The following is a 6,902-nucleotide window of genomic DNA, read 5'->3' on the forward strand; positions in this document are numbered from 1 at the left end:
TCTACTTTAAAACGCAATGTTAATAAAGTGTCTGCATGTAACTGTAATGTGTTCTGTTCGGGCAGAATTGTACATTAGGGCTCCCTGCAGTGCTACCCTGCACTTAAGTACACAAAATCAGTAAAAATTAATCAACAATGCACAAACTCTGCATGCTTGCTTTTTATATTTTATGCTGTCCCTTACCATTTTCTTTGGTGGCCAGGTTTAAAGCATAGCTGGTGTTAGATGAACTAAAATGAAATACCTTGGTATTTATTGTGCATTCATATCCCACATAAGAGAAACCTGGGCCGTTGAGTGTTCATTGAGAGCTGTGCATGCCATTGACAGATAATGAGCACTGTAGACACATTGGGAATATACTCACAGATGTTGCTTGCTTCCAGCTGAACTGTGCAGGACGTCAGAATGAGGAAGCTCTTTCTGTTCCTTCTGCACTCTGTTGACAGCAGCATTACCTTATAGCCTTATTTTGTAGGATCTCAGAAGCTAAAGAAGGCTGGGCCTTGTCAGTACTGGAATGAGAGACCTGTAAGGACAGACAGGTTGCTGCTGTAAGTTGTGTTGGTGGATCAGTGGGTGGGCACAGCCTGACCTCCCCAGATGTGTTCCTTGATTAAATGGGTGAAGTCTTGCTATGTTTTCTCACTTCTCCAGCTGACCTGATTTATAGTGGGGCTGTTGCCGCATGACGGCTCCTCCTGTTACACAGGTAAGTGGCACAGTGCAGCAGCAGATAAACATGTCCCCTTCTATAGATGCAAAAGCTGACTCTGTGGGTTCCGCTAGGATGAAAATTGTTATATAAAGGCTAGATTGTAATACTGCTGTACTTACAGGGATGGCGAAGTGGTGTGAGGCAGGAGACCGGATTTAGGTTCGAGCGCACAATCCAAAACGCAATATAATTGTAACCGGGGACAAGCGTAAGTCAAAGGTCTATAAAGTTCCAGGGGAAAGTATGAAGTGGAGTAGAGACGGCAGTCCAGTGTCAAAGCCAGAGAAGTCCATCGCAGTACAGAGGCAATCCAGGAGCACAGTGAGAAAGCAAGCACAGTTGGAGCATGAACAGGTAAGTGAGTGGAGAACGCTTGGACTAGAAGAGAAAAATAAGGCTAAGCACAAGGAGATGAGAATGTGGGTCTTAAAATCCGGAATAAGTCTGATGGGAGGAAATGATTGCCTTCCACATCATGTATCATGGTTACTGATTGATAATAATTGAATTAGGGTTAGGGAATTAGCAATGAGTTGGTATGACAACTGTAGGTATGACATACTGTAGAATTATTACTGTTGTGTAGAGACCTGGGAATAGCAGGGTTGCACTTTCAATAGAGCATTCCCTTACTTTAACAGAGAACATTATCTGAATTCTTCAAGTTCAGGTTCAAGTTTATTGTCATTCTACTCATATACAGGTATATGGTTTAACGAAATGCTGTTTAGCTAGCTCTCAGACGATAAGTAGTGCGAAAAACAACAATACAATTGTATAAGAAAAGAAAGACAGACAACAGGCAGTGTGCAAAACAACAACAGGTAACAGGTAATGTGCAAAACAACATCAAACGTGGAAAAAACATACATCAACAGAATGAAATAAAGGATAGAAAATTATGAGGAGTGAGCTTCATGCAAACATCAGATTATATAAAACAACAAAATGTAAGAACTCTGTACAGCTATTTTGTATCCAATTCCCTAGCTATCTTGAATTACTTTCTATTCAAAGCAAGCCCATAACATGTTTTCATTTCGTCCAATTTGTATGTGATACAAGCAGAGCACTTTCCCAGGGACCTGTTGCAATGTACTTGTCTTTTTGAATTTCAACTCCCTCTGCTATTTGCTAGACATCACATCCGTTTCTTTTCTGAAGTCCCACCCATGGAACACAATGAATAGCAGTAACTTTGCTCACTAGTTCTGGAAAGAATTACTGGGGCCATTCACTTTTGAAGCAAGATGTTAGAGGTCTTATTTCACCAGTTATCCATGCCAGCAATAAAACTGTGCATTTTTTCAGCCGTGAAAAATGTGTCAGGCTTGAAGGGTTCCCTAATAACGATGAGCGACAGACGGCAATTACTGACCTTTACAAAGAGACTGAATGAACTGGAAAATCGCGCTCTGGTTTCTGGCAGCGGTGTAATCATCGGTCGCCCTTGTATTTCAGGCTGATAGAGTAGGTCATCTGTGACTTATGTAAGAAACAAGCTGTGGAATTAATTCCGCAAGAGTCATCAGATGAAAAGTTTGAAATGATCAGTGCTGACCTTTTCATCGTTCTGGAATATACTGCACATAAGAAACAACAGTTCTGTCTCCTTCACAATGAAACACTTGAGGAATGGGCCAATGACCACAATGTATAACCCAATGGTCTGCTCTAGCCAAACATTTTTACTTCTGTTAAGAGTACGTGGTTTGCCGAGCTGAACATAAGTGGGAATCACCTTTAAGGAAATGAGGAGTCATGGTAAAGCAATGTAGTGTGAAGACAAGAATTAATGAGAGCTGGAATTCAGCAAGTCAAAAAAAGAAGTTGTCTAATTCAGTAATGCTGGCAACAAAAATTGAGAGAGGCTGTGCTCTTTGACATAAAAGTGCTGGCCACAGTATTCTGCAGTGACTTTGAAAACATTTAAAAAATACAGATGGAGAGGTTTCTAGAATTAACATTCAAGGTGATCCATAGCAAGGTACAATGCATGAAGACCCATATCTACAGTATGCACCTGAAGTCAGCAGGCCAGAGTGCCCCTTTACTAATTGGATATGTCTACTATTTACAAATATATACAGTATATATTATACATATTCATACCCCCTTATTAATTAATAAATATCAGTGCATAACTGCACTAGTGCCTAATAAACGTAATGCTTAAAGAAAAATAATTGTAACAAGTGAGAGAAAATGTCAATGAACTTTGTTTTTTTCTGAAGTATAGCAACAATTCTCGATTTCTTTGTTTCAATTAAAATATTCACCAATTGTTTCCTTTATTTTTAAACGGAAGCTAGTTGAAACAATATATTGTATCAATTACTACGGAGGAATAAAAAAAAAACCGCTTTTTTCCCCCCAGTTCACCTACGCCAGAGCCCAGGATTGAAGCAGAGACACTTCTGTGTGGCTTTTCAAGCTACAGTACGTTGAAGGAATAACCAGAATTTTCAAAGGCATTGTTTCTTAGTTTTCTTACTGTAAATTATGGCTGCCATTTCAACCGAATCTGTGCACATTTGAAATTCGAACTGGGTGTCGATATAAGCAAAATACAAAATAAGTGTCAGTACCTAGTATTTTTACTTTATTGCGTACTTTTATTACAAAGCCGCCCTGAAAAAAAAAACGCGTCAAAACGGTTTTCTCCTACTGAATTCCTAAGTAACTGTCAAGTATAACGCCTTCCACTGGTTCTTAAATGCTGTGTTAATAATTAAAATGCTATTTCCCTGAAGTTACGGATTATTTCGTGTTTTACCCCATTATTTGTGAATATGTTGTAATTGCGCACGACATCAATAATCTTTTATATCGGACCCAAGATTCTCATTCAGCCGTTTCTTGAAAGTAGTCAGATTTAACGCCAGAAAACACATCTGGGCTGCGGTTTCATGGAACAGTGTAAATTATATTAAACATTATTACCAAGGAATGGACCGCTGATCTCAGAAGAAATGGGAAAGGTGTCTAAATCTTGTTAATGAATACTATAGGCATAATAAGAATGATCAGAATACATATTAGAAGTAACTGTGCACTTACCACTGTAATGCATTGCTGATTAAATTCTATTTATCAATTTAAATACAAATTACGTATTATTTCACGATCAACGAATTATAGTTTCTATATTGTTAACAGAAAAAGACAATGATTTATCGGATTAACAAATCTTCCAAGAAGAGCTAAACAGTGATACTACTCTGTTCACTTCAATAGTCCTTCAGTACAGAATTAGAATTGTCGTTTGTTCGCAGTTAAATTATGAGATTATTCTGAGATGATCTATAGCCATTAATCCCAAGAAGTGACTGCATTGACTGTGTAACAATAGGTCAAAGCTTGATACTAAACTCTTTAAATTTCAATCGAACTATAATGGGAAAAAATTGATACAGCATTCCTCCCCAATGTATGAAATAAAATGGCAATGGTAATAGAGCTCAATTACAACACAATCTCTACTCCAGTGTACATTACAGTGTACAGTAATGTAATGTTTTTGAATGTAAAAACAGGACTATCACAACATGTTAAGATATCGAACGTGGTAATAGTGTTACAAAGCGACTGTTCTAATAAGGTCATTTAGATAAATGTATAAATAAGTATGAAATGAAAATAATGATGCAATTGTGTGAACGTATGTAAGGAAATGGTTGAGTTCAGTAATGGAGTGAGAATAATACAACCGGTGTTTTAATCTTTTGTTTCCTTAATGAGTAGCCTAAAAGGAAATAGAGGGTCCTCAATATTGGCAAGTGCGCTTTTAAAATGCCAAGACCGATTTTTAGACATTGTCACTGATCATTCCTGACAGTTCCATTCAGCTCTCAGAATTAGATTAATCGAAATTCATTTTGCATATTTTCTTTCGTTTTCAGAGCATCAGTTTCAAAGGAGCGTTGCACAGGGGGCGGTAAAAATCAATACATAATCTTGAGCAATCTCAGAGCCACATTGATTTTGTTCGACACTGGGCACTGACCCCATTACGCGGCAGAATAAGGCGCAGCTGTGTTCATCTCCATGAATTCCTTGACGCAAGATCCTTATGGATGAATCATATCAGTTAATTTAAAGAGAGCTCGTCTTACTTTCCTCATTATGATGCCTGCTTCTGCAGTACTTTTCCATGATGCCACTTTATGCCCTCACAAAATGGGAATATGCAGTAAAATTTTGGTTTTCCAATATGGAAAAGAACGAATGGTCGTTTTTGAGGGCTCACGGCAATTCGAGTTTTCGGTTAAGTTCTTGAGAAATACGGTTGTGTTCAATTTTTGTAAATCCAGTATTGACTCTTGGAAAACACGTTTGCACTTTTTAAAAATAAAATAAAGTTTAAAGTTTTCCAACGAACTAATCGGTTACGTGAAAAAGATGCAGCGCCTGATAATCTGTGTGAAGCACAGCATGGATTCCACCGAAACATAAGTAAGTCTAGTAAGCGATGGCACACACGGTATAATCGTTTTGGAAAAATACTAGAAAAAAAGCACTTTATAAAATAATTTAAAAAGAACATGATCATCTGTATAGCAATAGGATTCTAGTGGTTAGGCAACATAATGTTGGAAAAAGGTAGGTTTTGCTAAGGTATCACGTTAGAGGTCTTTGAATAAGTAACAACAGTAATAGATTTTAATTTATTAGTTGATGAGTTGCTATGTCTGTTTTTTTTTTATACAGCTCCTGTTTAAAGACTTACTCTTAAACTGCAAATGGCAGACTCTCAGGAGTGAGCCACCAAATCACTTATGTCACAGTGTTTCCCAGAAATTATTATTATTATTATTATTATTATTATTATTATTATTATTATTATTATTGTTAATAATAATAATTGCTTACAAGTAATGGGGACTCCCCTCCACCACCACCACTGACTGTTGGAGTCAAACCAGTGGTAAAATCTGTAAACCATGTGGCCTTCCCATCTGAATCTGACTTGCATACAAAGAGAATACCCATTCCCCCAAACTTCCCAGAACACTGTCAGACAGATTTGGTATCCAAATTGAAACATATTCCAAGATTTAAAGGAATGACTACAGCACATTGACAGGTGAAAAAAAAAACAGAATCTCTTTAGCTCTGAACACTATGAGACAATGATGGGTCCTGATTCAAAATTGCCTGTGACTATTTTAAAGTCAGCCCAGGTTAATGTGCTTGAAATGGTTGTAACATGAAGCAGGTTTTTTGTGTGTCAACCTATGAACATAAAACCTGTGGGAAAAGTGTTTCATATGTCCAGTAATCTTTTTACTCTAGAGCTAAATGTCATAGGAAATCTAATATTGCCAATCTGAAAGCCTAACATATTCCCCAGGCACTGAATTCCTGCAAAGAATAAACTCGTATTTTTAGTACTGTATACCAATGCATACAATAGGTTTCATTAAAGCCGGTCTCTACTTTTTGTACAACTAAACCAAGGTGTGCAGATAGAATGAGCTCTTTTGGAAATGGCTAAATTTATATCTGTTTAGAAATGAAAAAAAAAACATGTTTAGATACAACCCCTGTGATAAAGACTAAGGTCAAGATGTAATACCTGCATTTGAATGAGGGATTGTCAAGTTCATCCTTACTTCACTTTGTGCATCTCTGTTCCACCTGTTCTGCTGATGGATGGATCCCACGCACTGCTTCTTCCTGGTTTTATAATTATTCCAGAAACATAGGACGTCAGGTAAATCTATCCTTGACAGGTTGTCAGATCTTCACATGGGCCAAACACAGTCACAACGGGGCAATTAAGAGATTCCAACCTACCTATCCAGCCCTGATACTTCATGACTCATCTTCCCTGATCAGTTCCTCTCTCAGTAGATCACAAAAGTACTCTGACAGAGCACTGACTGACAGAGACTAAGGTCTAAATCTAAAATGTATATATTTTAGAAAACCCTAGCGTCATCAAGATACACTGTCTACAAGGCTACCATTCGAGGCTGACCTCTCAAATCTGGAGCATGTAGCAGACCTTTCGTGGCAACATGAAAAGAGGAGACACTAATTTACCTAGTTTGAGCACATGTTGTGGCTGGATGAACTGTACTGAGAAGAATCTGCTCTGCCTTAGTGTTGCTTTGCAGTCTCTGCTCCTGGTGCAACTGCAATTCTTCTTTTGAAATCACAATGAAAATATAGTAGT

The sequence above is a fragment of the Lepisosteus platostomus genome, chromosome 21, assembly GCF_059453375.1.
Source record: "Lepisosteus platostomus isolate fLepPlt1 chromosome 21, fLepPlt1.hap1, whole genome shotgun sequence".
NCBI lineage: Eukaryota > Metazoa > Chordata > Actinopteri > Semionotiformes > Lepisosteidae > Lepisosteus > Lepisosteus platostomus.